The sequence below is a fragment of the Engystomops pustulosus genome, chromosome 4, assembly GCF_040894005.1.
Source record: "Engystomops pustulosus chromosome 4, aEngPut4.maternal, whole genome shotgun sequence".
Classification (NCBI taxonomy): domain Eukaryota; kingdom Metazoa; phylum Chordata; class Amphibia; order Anura; family Leptodactylidae; genus Engystomops; species Engystomops pustulosus.
Window position 1 is genome coordinate 136,771,121 of NC_092414.1, and position 16,364 is coordinate 136,787,484.

Below are 16,364 nucleotides of genomic sequence, written 5' to 3' on the forward strand. Positions count from 1 at the left end.
TAAATATACCCAGGATAACAAAATAACACATTTTCTAATTCAATGTTATTAACAAAAATAAAGCATTTCACAGATATTATTACAACCTGTCTCTATCAGTCTTGGTGTATACAATTTTGGTTTCCCTGGCTGGAAAACAACTGTAAATCTTCTGATTTTTATGGGCAGGCAGGAAAGATTCTTCTCATGAATTGCTTCTCCTGTCTGCACGGTGCAGTGTGATCTCTGCCCCTACCCCCTTCATTACAAGCTCATACATAGACACACACAGACACTTACTGCCGGCAAGCAGCATCATGCACAGACTTACTCTACAAGCTACAGATAAGAAAAGGCCTTTATCCAGAGGGGGAGACACTCTGTCATATATAGCATAGCTGACAGTGTTTGTTATAGCTCAGATGTAGCAAAGCTGAAGTTTGTCATTGTATGTTATATACATTTCATGGATCTCATCATGCCTCATCTCTGATCTGTCTCATCTCTTTTTTTTCTATGTGCCAGAAACTAGTAGAATGTTCAGAAGCTAAATAAAAGATAAACCTGTACCTTGATGATCTAACCACATTGTCAGCACACAGGGATCATAAAGTGTCTGCTTAGAGTTCCCGTCCAGAGTTCACTGAGTTATATGAGCTAAAACCGGAACAAAACAGAGTATTATTTTAAAGTAAAGGGTTAAAAATTATCTTTTTGTGTAGACATCACTTGGGGATTAAAATTTGAGAACTTTCTTTCATGGGGCAACCCCTTTAAGTTCACTTGCATGCAAATAATGGTAACATAATTTGTGAGGATAATCAAGCTGTCTGCGCCAGAATTATGGAGTATTTTCTGCCAAAAAACTCACCAGATTTATTAAAAGGGGTATTCCAACGAAGACAGGATTCTTAAATATACTCAGGATGACAAAGTAACACATTCTCTAATTCACTGTTATTAACAAAAATACAGCATTTCACAGATATAATTCCAACCTGTCTCTATCAATCCTGGTGTACACAATTTTGGTTGCCCTTGGTTCCGAACTGTTCCCTTGGTTCCGAACTGTTAATCTTCTGACTTTAGGGTCAAGAGGGCATTTTGCTCTCCTGTCTGATTGCACTGAGCTTCTCTCAGTAGCAGCCCCCATCCTTACATTTCAGGACAAGCACACACATGGCAAGCAACACACACATTAAATTTAGGGCCACGCCCACACATGTCACTGTATGTTTTTTTTATCCATCCACTCCTTCTATGTTATAACTTTATTTTAGAAATATGAAAATGGGGCTGGAGTGCTTGCTGGACCCAGGAGTCATATAGATGATAGGATAAGGGTGAGGGAAAGCACTGGCTGCTGAAAGTGTAATGGTGTTATTTCTCTGGAGCCGGTGCCCTGAGCTGCTCTTTTAACGCCCCAAAAAAAAAGCTTCAGCCTCATTCCCATTTTCCTATAGTTTTGGCACGGAAGGAGCAGCTATAAATAAAATCAAAAGTATGACATGTCTGGGCCTAGCCCTGCATTACATTTCAGCTTGTTCACCTTGGTAAATCGTGGTGACTGATTCCTTTAATTACTTGGTTTCATAGACAATCCTTGCTTTGTAAATCAGTAGCTGAGCAGATGTTTCTGAAAGCAAAGTTACACATGTAGGAATGTCAGTCATTGATAGGACCATCCACATGACCAGATGTCAGCTCTTATGCACCCAATGAGCTGCGCTTCATTGCACCATTTTGTATTCACAAACCTGTATATGAGGGTGCTGTCACACGTCGCGTTTACTGCATGCGTTTAAAAACGCATTGCTACAGCTGAAGGGATATTTCCCTAATTAAACAGCTGTTAACACTTGCGTTTACAAAACGCAAGCGTTAACGCATGCGTTAACATCGCGGTTAACGCATGCGGTTGTTAACGCATTGTTAACACATGCGTTAACCGCGATGTTAACGCATGCGTTTTGTAAACGCAAGCGTTAACAGCTGTTTAATTAGGGAAATATCCCTTCAGCTGTAGCTGAAACGCATGCAGTAAACGCGACGTGTGACAGCACCCTCTGGGTGCTGTCACACGTCGCGTTTACTGCATGCGTTTAAAAACGCATTGCTACAGCTGAAGGGATATTTCCCTAATCAAACAGCTGTTAACGCTTGCGTTTACAAAACGCATGCGTTAACATCGTGGTTAACGCATGCGTTAACAATGCGTTAACAACCGCATGCGTTAACCGCAATGTTAACGCATGCGTTAACAATGCGTTAACGCTTGCGTTTTGTAAACACAAGCGTTAACAGCTGTTTAATTAGGGAAATACCCCTTCAGCTGTAGCAATGCGTTTTTAAACGCATGCAGTAAACGCGACGTGTGACAGCACCCTCAGGGGGCAGTCACACGTTGCAGTTAAAACTGCATCGCAATTAGTTTTGAGTTGGTTTTATGTGCAGTTTTGTCAATTTCACAGGTGAAAGACATGAACTGAATAGGTGAATTTGATTTTGAAGGAGAAAGCTGTTTCACAAATTTCATTCACTTATTGATTTGAGGTCTTTCACTTGTTAAAATACGTAATAGCACCTAAAACCACCCCAAAACTAATTGTGACGCAGCTTTAACTGCAACGTGTGACCTCACCCTTAATCTACTCATCTCCTCCTACTTTATAACATGCTATGTGTTCATGCTGATGGTTTCCCTTTATAGACACACATTTGAAATTATGTTACAAGCAGGGCCACAGAGCTTCAGTGGGCCTCTTTCCATTGAACTTATGTGGTGGCATGAATAACGCAGAAACTAAAGACACCAAATATAAAAACGTTTTATTTGCTTGTTAATTATAATATTTAAGTATTAATATACAAGTATTTACTATTGACAGCCCTGGAGTCTTAGATAAGACCCCAGAGCTGCCATAGCAATGATGAGCAGTCCCTGATAATGCTGCGGGGGCACCAATCGTGAGGGAATCACTTTGAGGGCATTTAACACCCGTGATCAGTTACAGCTGACACCCCATGTTTCCGCATGTTGCTTCAGCTCTGGTGACAAGCTAATTCGACATGATGTATTGTTACTGCATGGAGAGCTAAGTTACAGAAATCCATGCAGTAATAGTACGTCATAGAACATTAAGGGTTAATTATATACTGCCCTTTATAGTTTTAGTAGGGCCCTACTAGGGTTAAACAGCCCTCCCCTGGAGGGAGCTTTATATACTAAAACTATGAAGAGCTGTATGTAAGTTATAGTTTTTGTTTATACAGGTGGACCCCATGCCTTAGCCCAGATGTATGGAACCTATGGCTTGGGAATCAAATATGGCTCTTTTGTTGGCTGCATATGGCTCTCAGACAGATCTTTAATAAATAGTGACGGCTGCTGTGTTTCGCCGCCATTGTCTAAGCCTGGTTCAAAGAGAAGAGCATGGGAGTGAGGAGGAGCTGGGTGCAGGGATCGCTGGTATACTTTTTTTTTGTTGCTGTAACTATCTATCTACTGGGGGGCATGTGCTGTGGCTGCCTATCTACTGGGGGGCATGTGCTGGGACTACCTATGTACTGGGAGGCATGTGGTGGGTGTCAGGATTTGGAGTAGTGAACCCCCCGGACCACCGTGGACGATGATATAAGCAGACACCTGGGACTAAGTGGCACCCGGTCTTCACCAGAGCCCGCCGCAAAACAGGATGGTCCTGCTGCATCGGGGTACCACCAGGTCATTACACAGGCGCGACTTGTCCACAGTGGCAGCGAAGGTTGAGGTACAGGATCACTAGGCAGTCTTGTGGTCAAGGAACAGGCAGGCGGTCAAGGCACGTGGCAATGATGTGAGGCCCTTAAATCAGTGAGTGCCGGCACGCTTGCCCTTTAAATCAGCGAGTGACGGCAAGCTGGACGTGACGGGAGCAGGAACATGGAGAGGTGAGTGAGCTCGGAAAGGGGCATGGGTGTGCCTGCGATCCGAGACATAGATCGCAGGGGCACCCATGACACTGGAACTACCTATCTACTGGGAGACATGTATGGATCTTACGGAATAACATTTAAAAATATGTAGCGTTCATGGCTCTCTCAGCCAAAAAGGTTCCTGACACCTGCCTTAGCCCATCAGTTTTATGCTTCAATGTGGCCAGCAAATAATGAAAGTTACTTCACCACCTCATGCAGGTCCAAGGCTCCTGCTCTCCCCTTCTACTGTTACTTCCGGGCATGTTACAGTTTAAGGCAGAAGTCATTGACAGTGAGGTGCTCTGAGTCCTCCCCCAGACAGCATGCACCGGCAACGCAAAAGTAACTGTCAGCAAGGTGCTTCGAGTCCTCCCCCAGGCAGCATGCGCTGGCAATGCAGCAGCCCCCTTCACTAAGAGACATTGGCAATTGTGTTCAGTATAAACCCGTCCCCAATTTCCCCCACCCTTCCCGGCTCTGCAGTGGTGTCTCCCAGGCATTGGTAAATTGCTCCTCTCCCAGGTGGCCTGCCACCACCTTTACTTTACGGTGCTAGCACCTGTCCCAGAGCTTGGGTATGCGAGGTGCTGAAGCCAGCCCTGGTCATGTTTTTGGAACCACAAAAATGTGCAATTGAAGTAAATCAAACAAACATTTTTCAGGAATCGCATAAAATGACAAATAGTGTATAACAACACTTAGACCACTATTTCTCAAACTTTCTCAATTGAGCCCCTAAATACACCTAGTTCACTGAGGGATGGAATTTGAAAACGTTAACATCCAAATATTCAATTTTGCTGAATTTTTGCTAATTTTATGGCAGCAATACTCTGTTGACAATTATTATTACATTACCTATTATTCAATAAAAGTGACTGGCAGCTCCAACAGAGAATAAGCAGTAATGACATGACAACTGTTTTTTAGCCCTGATAAACAGATTAACCATGTTAAACCTGTACTATGCTGTGAGGCATTTGTTGTTCAGCATAGGCATTAAGACAGAGAATGTAATAGTTGCTCTACTGCTAATAGAGAACCAAAAAAAAAAAAAAAAGAAAAGAATCATCAGTTCCTTAGACTAGTATACCTGGCAATGATTGTATGGACAGTATATACATCTTTAGACAGCATATATTTTGTATGTGAAGTAGACTAGCTGGGGGCAGACTACAAGCTTTAGATTTTCTAAAAGCACAACTAGACCGTGCAGACCAGAACTATAGCAAAGCACTACTGGCCAGGGTACGCATTGAGCACAATCAGGGGCGTAACTAGGAGAGGTAGGACCACATAGCAGACTTCTAAATTGGTCTCCCCCTACCCCTTCAGAAAATATACATATTTGTATACTCGGACATTTATACACTCTTACACACATTTATACATTTATGTGCATTTATACATTTATGCACTGATATGTACATTTATACACAGATCTGTCCCAGTAGATGCTGACCACATGGGAGAAGTAGATGTCATGAATTAGACATGAGAGATCTCTAGTCCTTTTGTTCTGCTGTCCCGTCCCTCCCCCTCCAAATTTCTTATCTGAGATTCTTGCTGTATACTGTGAAAGACATGTACTTTTATATACATACTAGCTGTAGCTCCTGGCGTTGCCTGGGATAGTAAATAACTGCTTTTAGCTATAACAAGATAGAATGGGTTATCAAAAAATATTTTATATGTATCTATAGACTATCTTAGACTATCTCTGTCACTGACCGTCTTTGTCACTGACCGTCCCTTTTTTAGAAACATTTTTTACTATCTCTGTCTTTAACTGTCTCTTTCAGCGACCGTCTCTGGCAGTCTCTTTCAGCGGCTGTCTGTCTCCGAATGTCACTTTGTCTATGGGGTGATTTATCAGAAGTGTCTGAGAGAAGAACTGCTGTAGTTGCCCATGGCAACCAATCAGAGCTCTGGCTTCTTTTTCCCACAGCGGTTTATAAAATTACAGCTGGTCTCTTATTGGTTTCCATGACAACTGGAACAGTTTTACCTCACATTTCTGATAAATCTCCCCATATCTCTGTATCCCTTTCCATCTTCCGTCACACATAAGTATCTTATACTCATTGCCTGTAGTACCAATCACAGCTCAGAGCTCATATTAATGACCTGTGGCAGAACAGCAACCAATCACAGCTCAAAATCCCACTGCTGCAGCAGCAGCAAACAATCGCTCCTGAATGTGGTGGTTAATAAGTGAATTTTGGAAAGCATGGGGTGAAAATGTTGTCTCAAAACCTAGTCTATGACACTCCCCGAGTCACAGAGAGCAGTTGTGCAAAATTTGGGGACTGTAAACATGACGGTACAGATTCCTTTAGACATACATACACACAAAGACACACACTCAGCTTTATATATTAGATTATACTGTACAATGTGCAGCATGATATGTATATTATGGTGCACATCCTCCACTCTTTAGAGTGTCAACTCAGATACCAGGGTCCCCTAACACTACAGGCCCCATAGCAGCTGCTAAAGCTGCTACTTCTGTAGTTACACCCCTAGGTACAACGACAACATCACATTGCGCCTACCGACCCCTACAGGACTCAAGCCCAGGACCTTAGTTGGTGGGCTCCAGATTATTGCTGCCAATGTCCATGAGACTGTATAAAGCTGTTTCTATTGTCATTGGTGCTCAGGTTTGTTTGCAAGTAGCCTTATACTGAGAACTGTCCTTCTGCCCAAAGTAAGCTCAGGTTGTTTAAAATTAATTAATAGCCTTTACATCTAAGTGGTGGTGCATATGTACATAGACATCTGCATGTGTATTTCACCTCACAACCAATGTCCCAATAGTTAAAAAAAATGTTTTCTGATGGTGTGTTATACTGACTTGATAAATGATACCGATTTTCAATACCTCTATAGATGCTCCACTGAAAGGGTTAAATGAACTCACTGTCCATGTAAATCGACTTGTGATAAAGCCTCCCAGTGTCCAGTGACACAGATTACTTCACTGCTTACCTTGGGATAGAGATGGAACATGACATCCATTAATCCAAGCTGGTTGTGTCCAGGCTAATTCTATGCAGTCTTCCGTAGAGCTGCTTTCAGAGGACATCCTGGTGAACTGGGACAAAAAGCCTGCACATGTAATACTATTAGTTTCAGCTATATGATAAAATAACTAGAGAGAGAAAATATGACGAAATGGCAGCAATGTGCACATTTACTTTAGTATAAAAAAATTTAATGTTAGTAATGTCACTATGTATGGAAGAACATTTTAATGCAGTTAAATTAAGTTGAAATGAGATAAAAATATGAATTATATTATAGTAAAAATTGGAAGAAAGATTTTGAGGAATTATGGAAAACCTCCTTACTGTGCCTGCTTTAAAAAAAATCACATTACATAGAGTAAATTCTGATCTATATGGATTACATACAACATTGTATAAGGCATGGTAACATATACAAAGACTGTTAAACCAATAAACATACAGTTTATAAAAAGACATGGCTTGCTGAATCTAACTCATGTGGTTCACTGTTTATTACAATAGTTAAAGGGAACCTGTCACCACATTTTTCACAAATACAGCAAGTGACAGGTTCCTTATTAACTATTAACATAGTAAAATAGTTTTCCTCACATCCCAATAAAATCAACTTTGTTCAATTATCTGATATACAGCTTTTAGTCAGAGGGGGCTTGGCTTCTTAGGCCCCGTCCAGTGGCTCCTCCCAATGCCTCATACCACTTCTCATTATTCAGCACTTCATGTCAGGTGACCAGGGTGATGTCATCTAAGGTCTTTTACCCCCTAAGGCCGTTTTTCACACACGTGTTCTGCGCATGCTTTTGACGTGCAGAACTTGCATTACACTCTGACCCATTGTAATCAACAGGCTTTTTCAGACCTGCATTATTTTTCAAGCAAACGCGCATTTTTTTGAAAGTGCATATAAATCTCAGCACACTCTACTTTTGTAAATCACATGCGTGGAAAACGCACCATATAAGTCTATAGAGATGCATCAGAAACGCATTGCACTCTGAGATGGATGCTAAGTGCAATGCGTTTTTCACTGGTCAATTGCCATAGAAAAGATAGACCATAGTTCTTTTACACACGCGTTATCTGTGAGTGAAAAACGCATTGAAAACACACTGAGACACTGAACAAACTCTGACCGAAAACTGATTGAACTCTGATGCGTAAATGTCAGTTTTTTACTGACCAAACCCTGATCGCACCCTGATCAGACTCTGATGCCTTCAAGGAGGCATGCTATGATTTCACGTGATCAGATAAATACATGGGATAGATTTTACAAATATTAGGGTATAAAGGACCTTAGATGACATTACCCTGGTCACATGACATGAAGTGCTGAATGATGTAACAGAGCTCTATCTCAACGCTCCAGTAAGGCACTGTGCAAGGCAGGGCAGTAAACACTACATATATTGACTACATTAATAGCATTGGACTCACATCAGATGAGTCGCATATCAGTTTACAAACTGACTTTTTAACATTGCAGGCATGGAAGAAACCATTTAGGGATAAGGGGAATGCTGTTTAATCATAGTTTTTTTTATGAAGTATCTATTCTGGTTGGGATAATTTAAATTGCAGGTTCCCTTTAAGTGATGTGAATTGTGATTTCACACCAAAAGGTTGTCAGCCATGTTACACAACCATAACATTGTATTACGTTTTATCACATCACGAGCAGATTACAGTCAAGAGCGACATCAAGAATTTTGTGGACCTCCTATGCCTGGCACATTACAGTATTTACTTTTTTTCCCTAAAGCCAGCCTCCCTTCAGTAAAATGGGCCCATTAGCTTTACATACCCTTGTCATTTTACATCATCAGCTACCTTATGTGGACAAACGTCTACTGACTCTTCCATGACGTATTGGACAACCAACAGGTTCATGTCAATCTTGTTCAGTCTCCAAGCATTTCAGGTCTCTCTCTTCTCTCAGTTCAACAAGACATTATGGTTCTTCTGAAGCAAAAAGGATACCCAAATTCTTGTGGGAATTTTAAACCCATATGATATGAGACACAGCGGTGAGACCTCCAAAATTAGTTGGCCCTACAGTTGTTGTGATTCGTCTATATTAATATCCTGTAATCTTGCCAATACGATTATACTTGGTCAAAACCCTCCTGATATACAAACCAAGGCACACACTCCACACATGTCCAGTGTTTGACATGGTCCTTTGTTTGGCACATTTCCTGACCTAGATGGATACGCATTATATGTAAAAAGAGCGGTGGGCTAGCCCAACAGGGTTTGTATCACACCATAGTGCTTATATCTATACATGCAAAACTGTGGGTAGAGATTGAATTGGATATATCCATAGCACAGAAAAGGCCATAGGATGCTCCTAGAATCAAGATACAGAACTATCACCCTTCTTGTCATTCTTGCTAAATGAGGTGGTTTACATTTAAATCTAATCTAACAGCTATTCTCAATCCATCCTCCGTGGCCCCATTGGGTACAAAAACATCCCTAGATCGATTGAACAAAAAATAACATGATCCCTAGAATTAGAGATGTAATGAATGCAGGTGGGCTAAAACTACATGTGGATATGACAGACAGAAAGAGGGTCTCATGCTGTAATTGGCTTTTGGATTTTCAAATATGTTGTTTTCTAACATCCCCGGCTCACAATTTTCTGCTTCTGTCACCCCTTTTGAGAGCTCGATAAATCCCTCTCTTCCAAGTGGTGGTCTGAACATGCTGGTAATATGCACAGGCAAAAGCTGAGACATTAGTTAGGAAGACTTTAACCTAGTGTATCATAGTATATAATATTGAATAAATACATCCATTAATTCCAACCATAAAGAATTAAACAATTGAGGCATCCAGGCCTCTCTTGTACATAGAGTCCGCCATAACAACCTCTTGTGGCAGAGAGTTCCATAGTCTCACTGCTCTTACAGTAAAGAACCTTTGTCTATGGGGATGTTAGAATCGCCTCTCCTCTAGGTGTAGAGGATGCCCCCCGGTCATAGCCACAGGCGTAGGTATGAAAAGATCTTTGGAGAGATCCTTGTACTGTCCATTCAGGTATTTGTACATGATCATGAGGTCTCCCCATTAGTAATCTGAATAAGTTTAGTAATCTATCATTGTAGTCTAGTCCCCCGATTACCCTAATAGTCTTACTTTCTCTCCTCTGCACCCATTCCCCTGTTCCCAAAAATGTACACAATATTCCATGTGTAGTCTGACCAGGTAATTGTATAAGTGCAAAACTATGTACTTATTAGAATCTATTTCTCACTTGATACATCCTATAATTTTATTTGCTTTATTAGCAGCTGCCTGTCACTGTTCGCTATAATTAAAAGACATCTACCACCAGAATGAAGTATTGTAAACCAAGCACACTGACATACCGGTGTGTGTCTATTCTGGCAGGATCTGCTCTTCTTTTAGCTTCTTATTCCCTGTTTTTTTTTGGGGGGGGGGGGGGGTTTAAAGGCTTTTAAAATTATGCAAATGACCCAAAGGGGCTCTGGGCTCCACAGGTGTTAATGGAGCCTGGAGCCCCTCAGGCTCATTTGCGTAATTTTAATGCCTTTTTTTTCTTAAAAACAAGGACAAAGAAGCCGAAATAAGAATGGATCCTGCTAGATGGGACACACACCTGTATGTCAGTGTCCTTGGTTTACAATCCTTGATTCTGGGGTAGATGTCCTGTGTTTACCATCCAGCAGTCCTCATGATCAAGGGGAAATTACCTTATGGGTTCATCAAAACATTATTACCAGTGTTAGTTATTAAACATCACAAAATAAATCAGTGAACATGTAGTTAATTTATAATAAGAATAATAACTGCATATAGAATAATTTAGGTAATTTGAAAAAAAAAAAACATGGCAGAATCTCCACAAATGGCCAGTTCACATGTCTGTTATGTCAACATTGATTTATTGCTGCAATTTTAAGCAAAAGACAAAAGTAGATAAATACAGTGACCCACATTTCTTAAAGTGTTTGCATCTGTGTTCTGTCTGACTTTGCACTTGAAAGAACATTCAAAATGCTTGTACATGTATTTAAAATGTGTCTGCGCCAGTTTTGTGTTGTGGCTGTATCTGACAAGACAGAACAAATGTGCACTAAAAGGGGGTATTAGTACTTAGTCGGATTGTGTGCCACAATTCTGCAGCATAAATAAAGTACACCAAAAAAAATGGTGCACACGTCCAGAGCAGTGCAGGGGGCGCAAGATTCATGAAGACCATGCACCACAATTCATGAATCTGGCGCACTCTGCACACTCTACAGGCAAACTGCATATAGTACAGTTTGCACTGTTTTTGGTAAATGTGGGTCATAGAATAGGTACAAACACATTTGCTCCGTGTATAGCATGTGGACTAAAGCCATAAAATGGCTGCAGTTGATGACACTGGTTAACAGCATGTGGCACTGAGTAAAGCGGCAAGCAGAACAGCCTACAGCACTGATTCAGCTATACATGTGCTGAGCTGACACTTACCAGCATCACCAAGGGAAGTAGCAGTAATTAGGACTCTTGTCTTTACAGCTTGTTAAAGCTGTGATGACTCTGTAGGTTTCTCTGCATGTAAACTCCAATGCACAATTTATGAACATGTCATAATCTTCTCAGCTCCATGCAGGGCATCAAGTAGATAAAGAACTGTAAATAATATTTATTTTGCCATGCCTGATACAAGGTCATTTATGCAACAAATCCCATTGTAGGAGTTAAAGAAAATAATTTTATGAAATAATGCAATACTCTTGTGACAAAGCTTAATAATAATAATAATAATAATTCTTTATTTATATAGCGCACACAGATTACGCAGCACTGCACAAAGCATGTCTAATTGGTCCCTGTCTCCATGGGGCTCACAATCTAAACAACCTAACAGTATGTTTTGGAGTGTGGGAGGAAACCGGAGTACCCGGAGGAAACCCACGCAAACACGGTGAGAACATACAAACTCTTTGCAGATGTTGGGGTTCTGTACTAACTTTGCAAATTATCCCCTAAAACAAGCTGATTGCTAAGGGTCTGATTGATGACACCCCCACAATTAAGAATGGGACCCCAGCAATCTGTATAATGGGGATACCATTCTCAGTGATGGTTGTAGCAGCAGGATGAACATGCATCCTGCTGCTCCATTTAAGAGTATGGAATTGTCTAAATTTACGCCATTCCCATTCTATTAAAAGCAGCAGGTTCATCATGCACCATTAATGAGAAAGATCCATAGCCAGCAAACTTGCAAAGTTAGCACAGTTGAATACAGTTGGTAACAAAGAGGGCCTTGACTCACAAAGATAACCCAGGGTTCATGCTCTACCTGCTATATACGAATATTAACTGTGCTCTAGGGAATACCCAACTCTGAATAGTATTTGTAAGCAACGGCTGATGTGCAACTGATCGATAATACCAGAGAGTGATCTGCTGCCTGGTGAGCCCTCTCCATAGCTGGTAAGTCTTTGTTGCATATTGCATATCGCAGCGTTGCCGGTGGCGCCGCCATCTTGCCAAGGATCGCCGCTCTCTGTGACATCATCAAGGAACGGCGATCTGTAACCATTACAGCCTTGGGTCTTCTGAAGACCCGAGGCTGTCTCGTTTTAACCCTATCCACACATTGTAATGAATGAGGAGGGAAATCCCAATATACTGCCATACTGTAGTATGGCAGTATATGGTAGGATCGATCAGACAACCTAGGGTTAAAAGTACCCTATGGAGTCTGAAAAATAGTAAAAATAAAAAATAATTAAAAAAAAAATAATTAAAAAACTACAAATTCAAATCACCCCCTTTCCCTAGAACTGTAATAAATATAGATAAACAGTTAAATTCATAAACACATAAGGTATCATCGCATCCAAAAATGCCTGATCAAAATATAATAACGGCTTTTCACTGCGTTTATCCCCGTAACGGAAAATAGCACCCAAAGTCGAAAAAGGCAGTCGTTTGCCATTTTGTAAAATAAAAAATTCTATAAAAAGTGATAGAAAGGTCGTACAGTCCTAAAAATGGGAGTATTAAAAACGTCATCAAAAGTCACAAAAACCAACACCGCCCACAGCTCCGGGCACCAAAGTTTTAAAAAGTTATTAGTGCCAGAAGATGGCAAAATAAAAATAAAAAAATTTATACAGGAGGTTTAATTTGTATGAAAAAAATTATAAAACCTATACAAATGTGGTGTCCCCGTGATCGCACCAACCCAAAGAATAAAGTAGACATGTCATTTGGGGTGCACAGCAAAAGCTGTAACATCCAAGCTCACAAGAAAACGGTGCAAATGCGTTTTTTCACCATTTTCACTTTTTATTTTCCCGCTTCCCAGTACACGACATGGAAAATTAAATACCATCACTATGAAGTGCAATTTGTTATGCAGAAAACAAGCCATCACATAGCACTTTACGTGGAAAAATAAAAAAAGTTAGATTTTTGAAGGCGGGGAGTGAAAAATGGAAGCGAAAAAAAACCTAAAAACGTCCAGGTCGTTAAGGGGTTAATTTTGTGGGCGACTCCAAATACACACATATTCTTTGCATTCTAGGACACGTATGCGACAGGAAGGCAGTCATTTTATTTTAGAGCTATGATTAAACCATGAAGCAACAGTTGCCAAATAAAAACTATTTCTGAAATTATCTATATCAATGTTTTTTTATTTTGTTTTCTCAATACTGTCCTGTTTTGTGCTTAGCAACTAAAACCCAACATGTCATGCCTTAAAATTCTTTTTAATAGACCTATAAAGATTAGAAAAAAATATCATACCAACATTGGTATTTACAGGCGGTCCCCTACTTAAGAACACCTGACTAACAGATGACCCCCCTTGTTACAAACGGATCTGGGTATTGGTAATTTACTGTACTTTAGTCTTAGGCTGCAATAAACAGCTATAACAGTTATTAAAGGAGTCTGCAATTAAGCTTCATTGTTATTTCTGGTTCACAATCAAACATTTTTTTAAATCCAATTGTCACAGGGACCAAAAAGTATTTGGCTGGGGTTGCAATTATAAAATATACAGTTCTGACTTACATACAAATTGAGAACAAACCTAGAGAACCTATCGTGTACATAAACTGGGGACTGTCTGTATTGGACAGAATGCTAAAAGCCAATATACTTTGTCAACTAATGGTACAAAGACAGTTTTTTTGGTCAGAAGGCTGAATTGGCAAATGGTACTAACTCAAGGGGCTACAATAAATTTTTGTATGCATTTTTCAGGGTGCAGATGAGTTTGAGGAAGAGTTAGCTGCGTAGTTGGGTTACAAACTGATGGAAATGTTAAAGTCTGCTGGAATTTTTCTGTCTTGTGTAAAATCTTTTATAGTTCTTAAAAAAGACTTCTCATAAAAAAAACTTGTTTAATGTGAATTGTTGTTTAATTATTGACTAGTTTTGGGTCAATTGTTTATTGCTTTACACATTTGAGGAACTATTCAAAATGATTGTAATCATTTATAATATTTCCCATACTTGCCCACCAGAGGGAGCTACAGCTGTATACTCTATCTATGGAGGCAGAACACAGTCCATTATGGAGTTTAGAGATTGGGAGCTGACCCCATTACTGCTCCCAACAGGAGCTCCGATGACATCATGATGGGGGACCAATGCAATGCAACCAAAACCACCAGATCAGCACAAGGCCTTGTACAGTATACTGTACTTTGTTTTTAAAATGTGACAATTGCCTTTCCCCAAATATGACATCATCAAAGAACCTTTACGTGTAACAATCATCTGTGTGCCTTTTATTGTTACAGTTCATAGATGGTGCTCCCTCTAGTGTCCAATAGGGGTATACATTTAAAAGAAAAGTCTATAATTTTTAATATTTCCCAAAATATGAAACGAGAAAAAAATTACTAACGTTAACAAACACAAATGTACATTTATTTTTTAATTCTTTTGACAACACTTTCCTTAGAGGGAACCTGTGAGCAGATAATGACCTAACAAATGACTACCAGTATGTTGTCAAGTACATTAACACCTTCCGCATTGTGTTTCTTTCGTGGCCCAATGTGGTTGAATCTTCCAGAAGATTACATTTGAACTGAAATGCACATTTGTCACATAAAATCGTGGAGGCACCTTGTGGAGCATTAAAGGGGTATTCCCATCTGGGCATTCACATTCAGTTTCATTAATCTGCCATATATAAACATTTATTCCATTAGATGTTATTAAAAAAAATGTACCGGTGTGAAGATAATTTCTCATAAATGTAGTAATATGGTCCCTAAGAAACAAGACTGTATCTTTGGATACGGCCACCTCTGCTGGAGGGATTCCACAAGGAAACAAAAAGTTTCTGAATATTAAATGTTCGAGGAGTTACTGCAGGTGCCACAGCCGTCCTGTGGTAATGATCGCTGAATCCATGTGGTCAGGCAGGACTCAATAGCACAAGTCTGGCCACCGCTGCCAAAATGTGAGGTGGTCGTATCAGAGGACGCTATCTTGTTTCTAAGGGACAACATGGCTACATTTATGAGAAATTATCTTCACAAAGGAACATTTTTTAACCAGTTAAGGCCCTTTCCTGTTTTACATTTTTCACTCCCCACCTTCAAAACCGTGTTTTCTGCGTAACAGATTGCACTTCATAATGATGGTATTGAATATTCCATGCCATGTACTGGGAAGCGGGAAAAAAATTCCAAATGCAGTGAAAATGGTGAAAAAACGCATTTGCGCCATTTTCTTGTGGGCTTGGATATTACGGCTTTCACTGAGCACCCCAAATGACATGTCTACTTTATTCTTTGGGTTGGTACGATTACGGGGATACAAAATTTCTATAGGTTTTATAATGTTTTTATACATTTACAAAAATTAACCCCTTCACGCTCCGTGGCGGATATATCCGCCACGGAGCGCAGTGACTTAGCGCTCAGTGGCGGATATATCCGCCACGGCGCCTATGCCGGCTCGGCTCTGGATCAGAGCCGAACCGGCATCGGGAAACACGGGGTGCCGGGAGTTGTCTCCGATCGTGGGTGCTTAACCCGTTAAATGCCGCGGTCAGCGCGACCGCGGCATCTAACCTGCATCCGGGGGGTCTTTCCCCCACGATCGGCCCCCCCGAACCGTTTTTGGGGGGCACCGATCGTTGCTATAGCAACTCTGGGGTCCGATCTGGACCCCAGAGTTACTTGCAAGAATTGCCGGTAAGATGGCGTCTGTGACGTCATCTTACTGGCACAGTGCCAGCCTATGCAAGTGCATAGGCTGACACTGATAATACTCTGCAATACATCAGTATTGCAGAATATTATCATGAAGAAGCAATCAGATGATTGCTTCTTCATGTCCCATGGTATAAAAGTGAAAAAGTAAAAAAAAAAAAAGTTATTCAATAAA

General features: G+C 40.5%; 1 protein-coding gene and 1 long non-coding RNA gene across 2 annotated transcripts in view; one reads left to right on the plus strand and one right to left on the minus strand.

Moving 5' to 3' along the window:
- IMPDH1 (inosine monophosphate dehydrogenase 1) overlaps nt 1-16,364 on the plus strand; it is a 99,211-nt gene that overhangs the window by 14,507 nt on the left and 68,340 nt on the right. The gene's annotated exons all lie outside the window — the stretch shown is intronic.
- The window catches only part of LOC140127193 (uncharacterized), a 53,448-nt gene that overhangs the window by 3,879 nt on the left and 33,205 nt on the right, over nt 1-16,364 (minus strand). The window contains exons 2-4 of the long non-coding RNA XR_011854962.1: nt 6,931-7,036; nt 1,529-1,615; nt 550-636 (exon numbers count right to left, since the gene is read on the minus strand). This is a non-coding gene — a long non-coding RNA (uncharacterized lncRNA). The remainder of the gene's footprint in view (nt 1-549; nt 637-1,528; nt 1,616-6,930; nt 7,037-16,364) is intronic.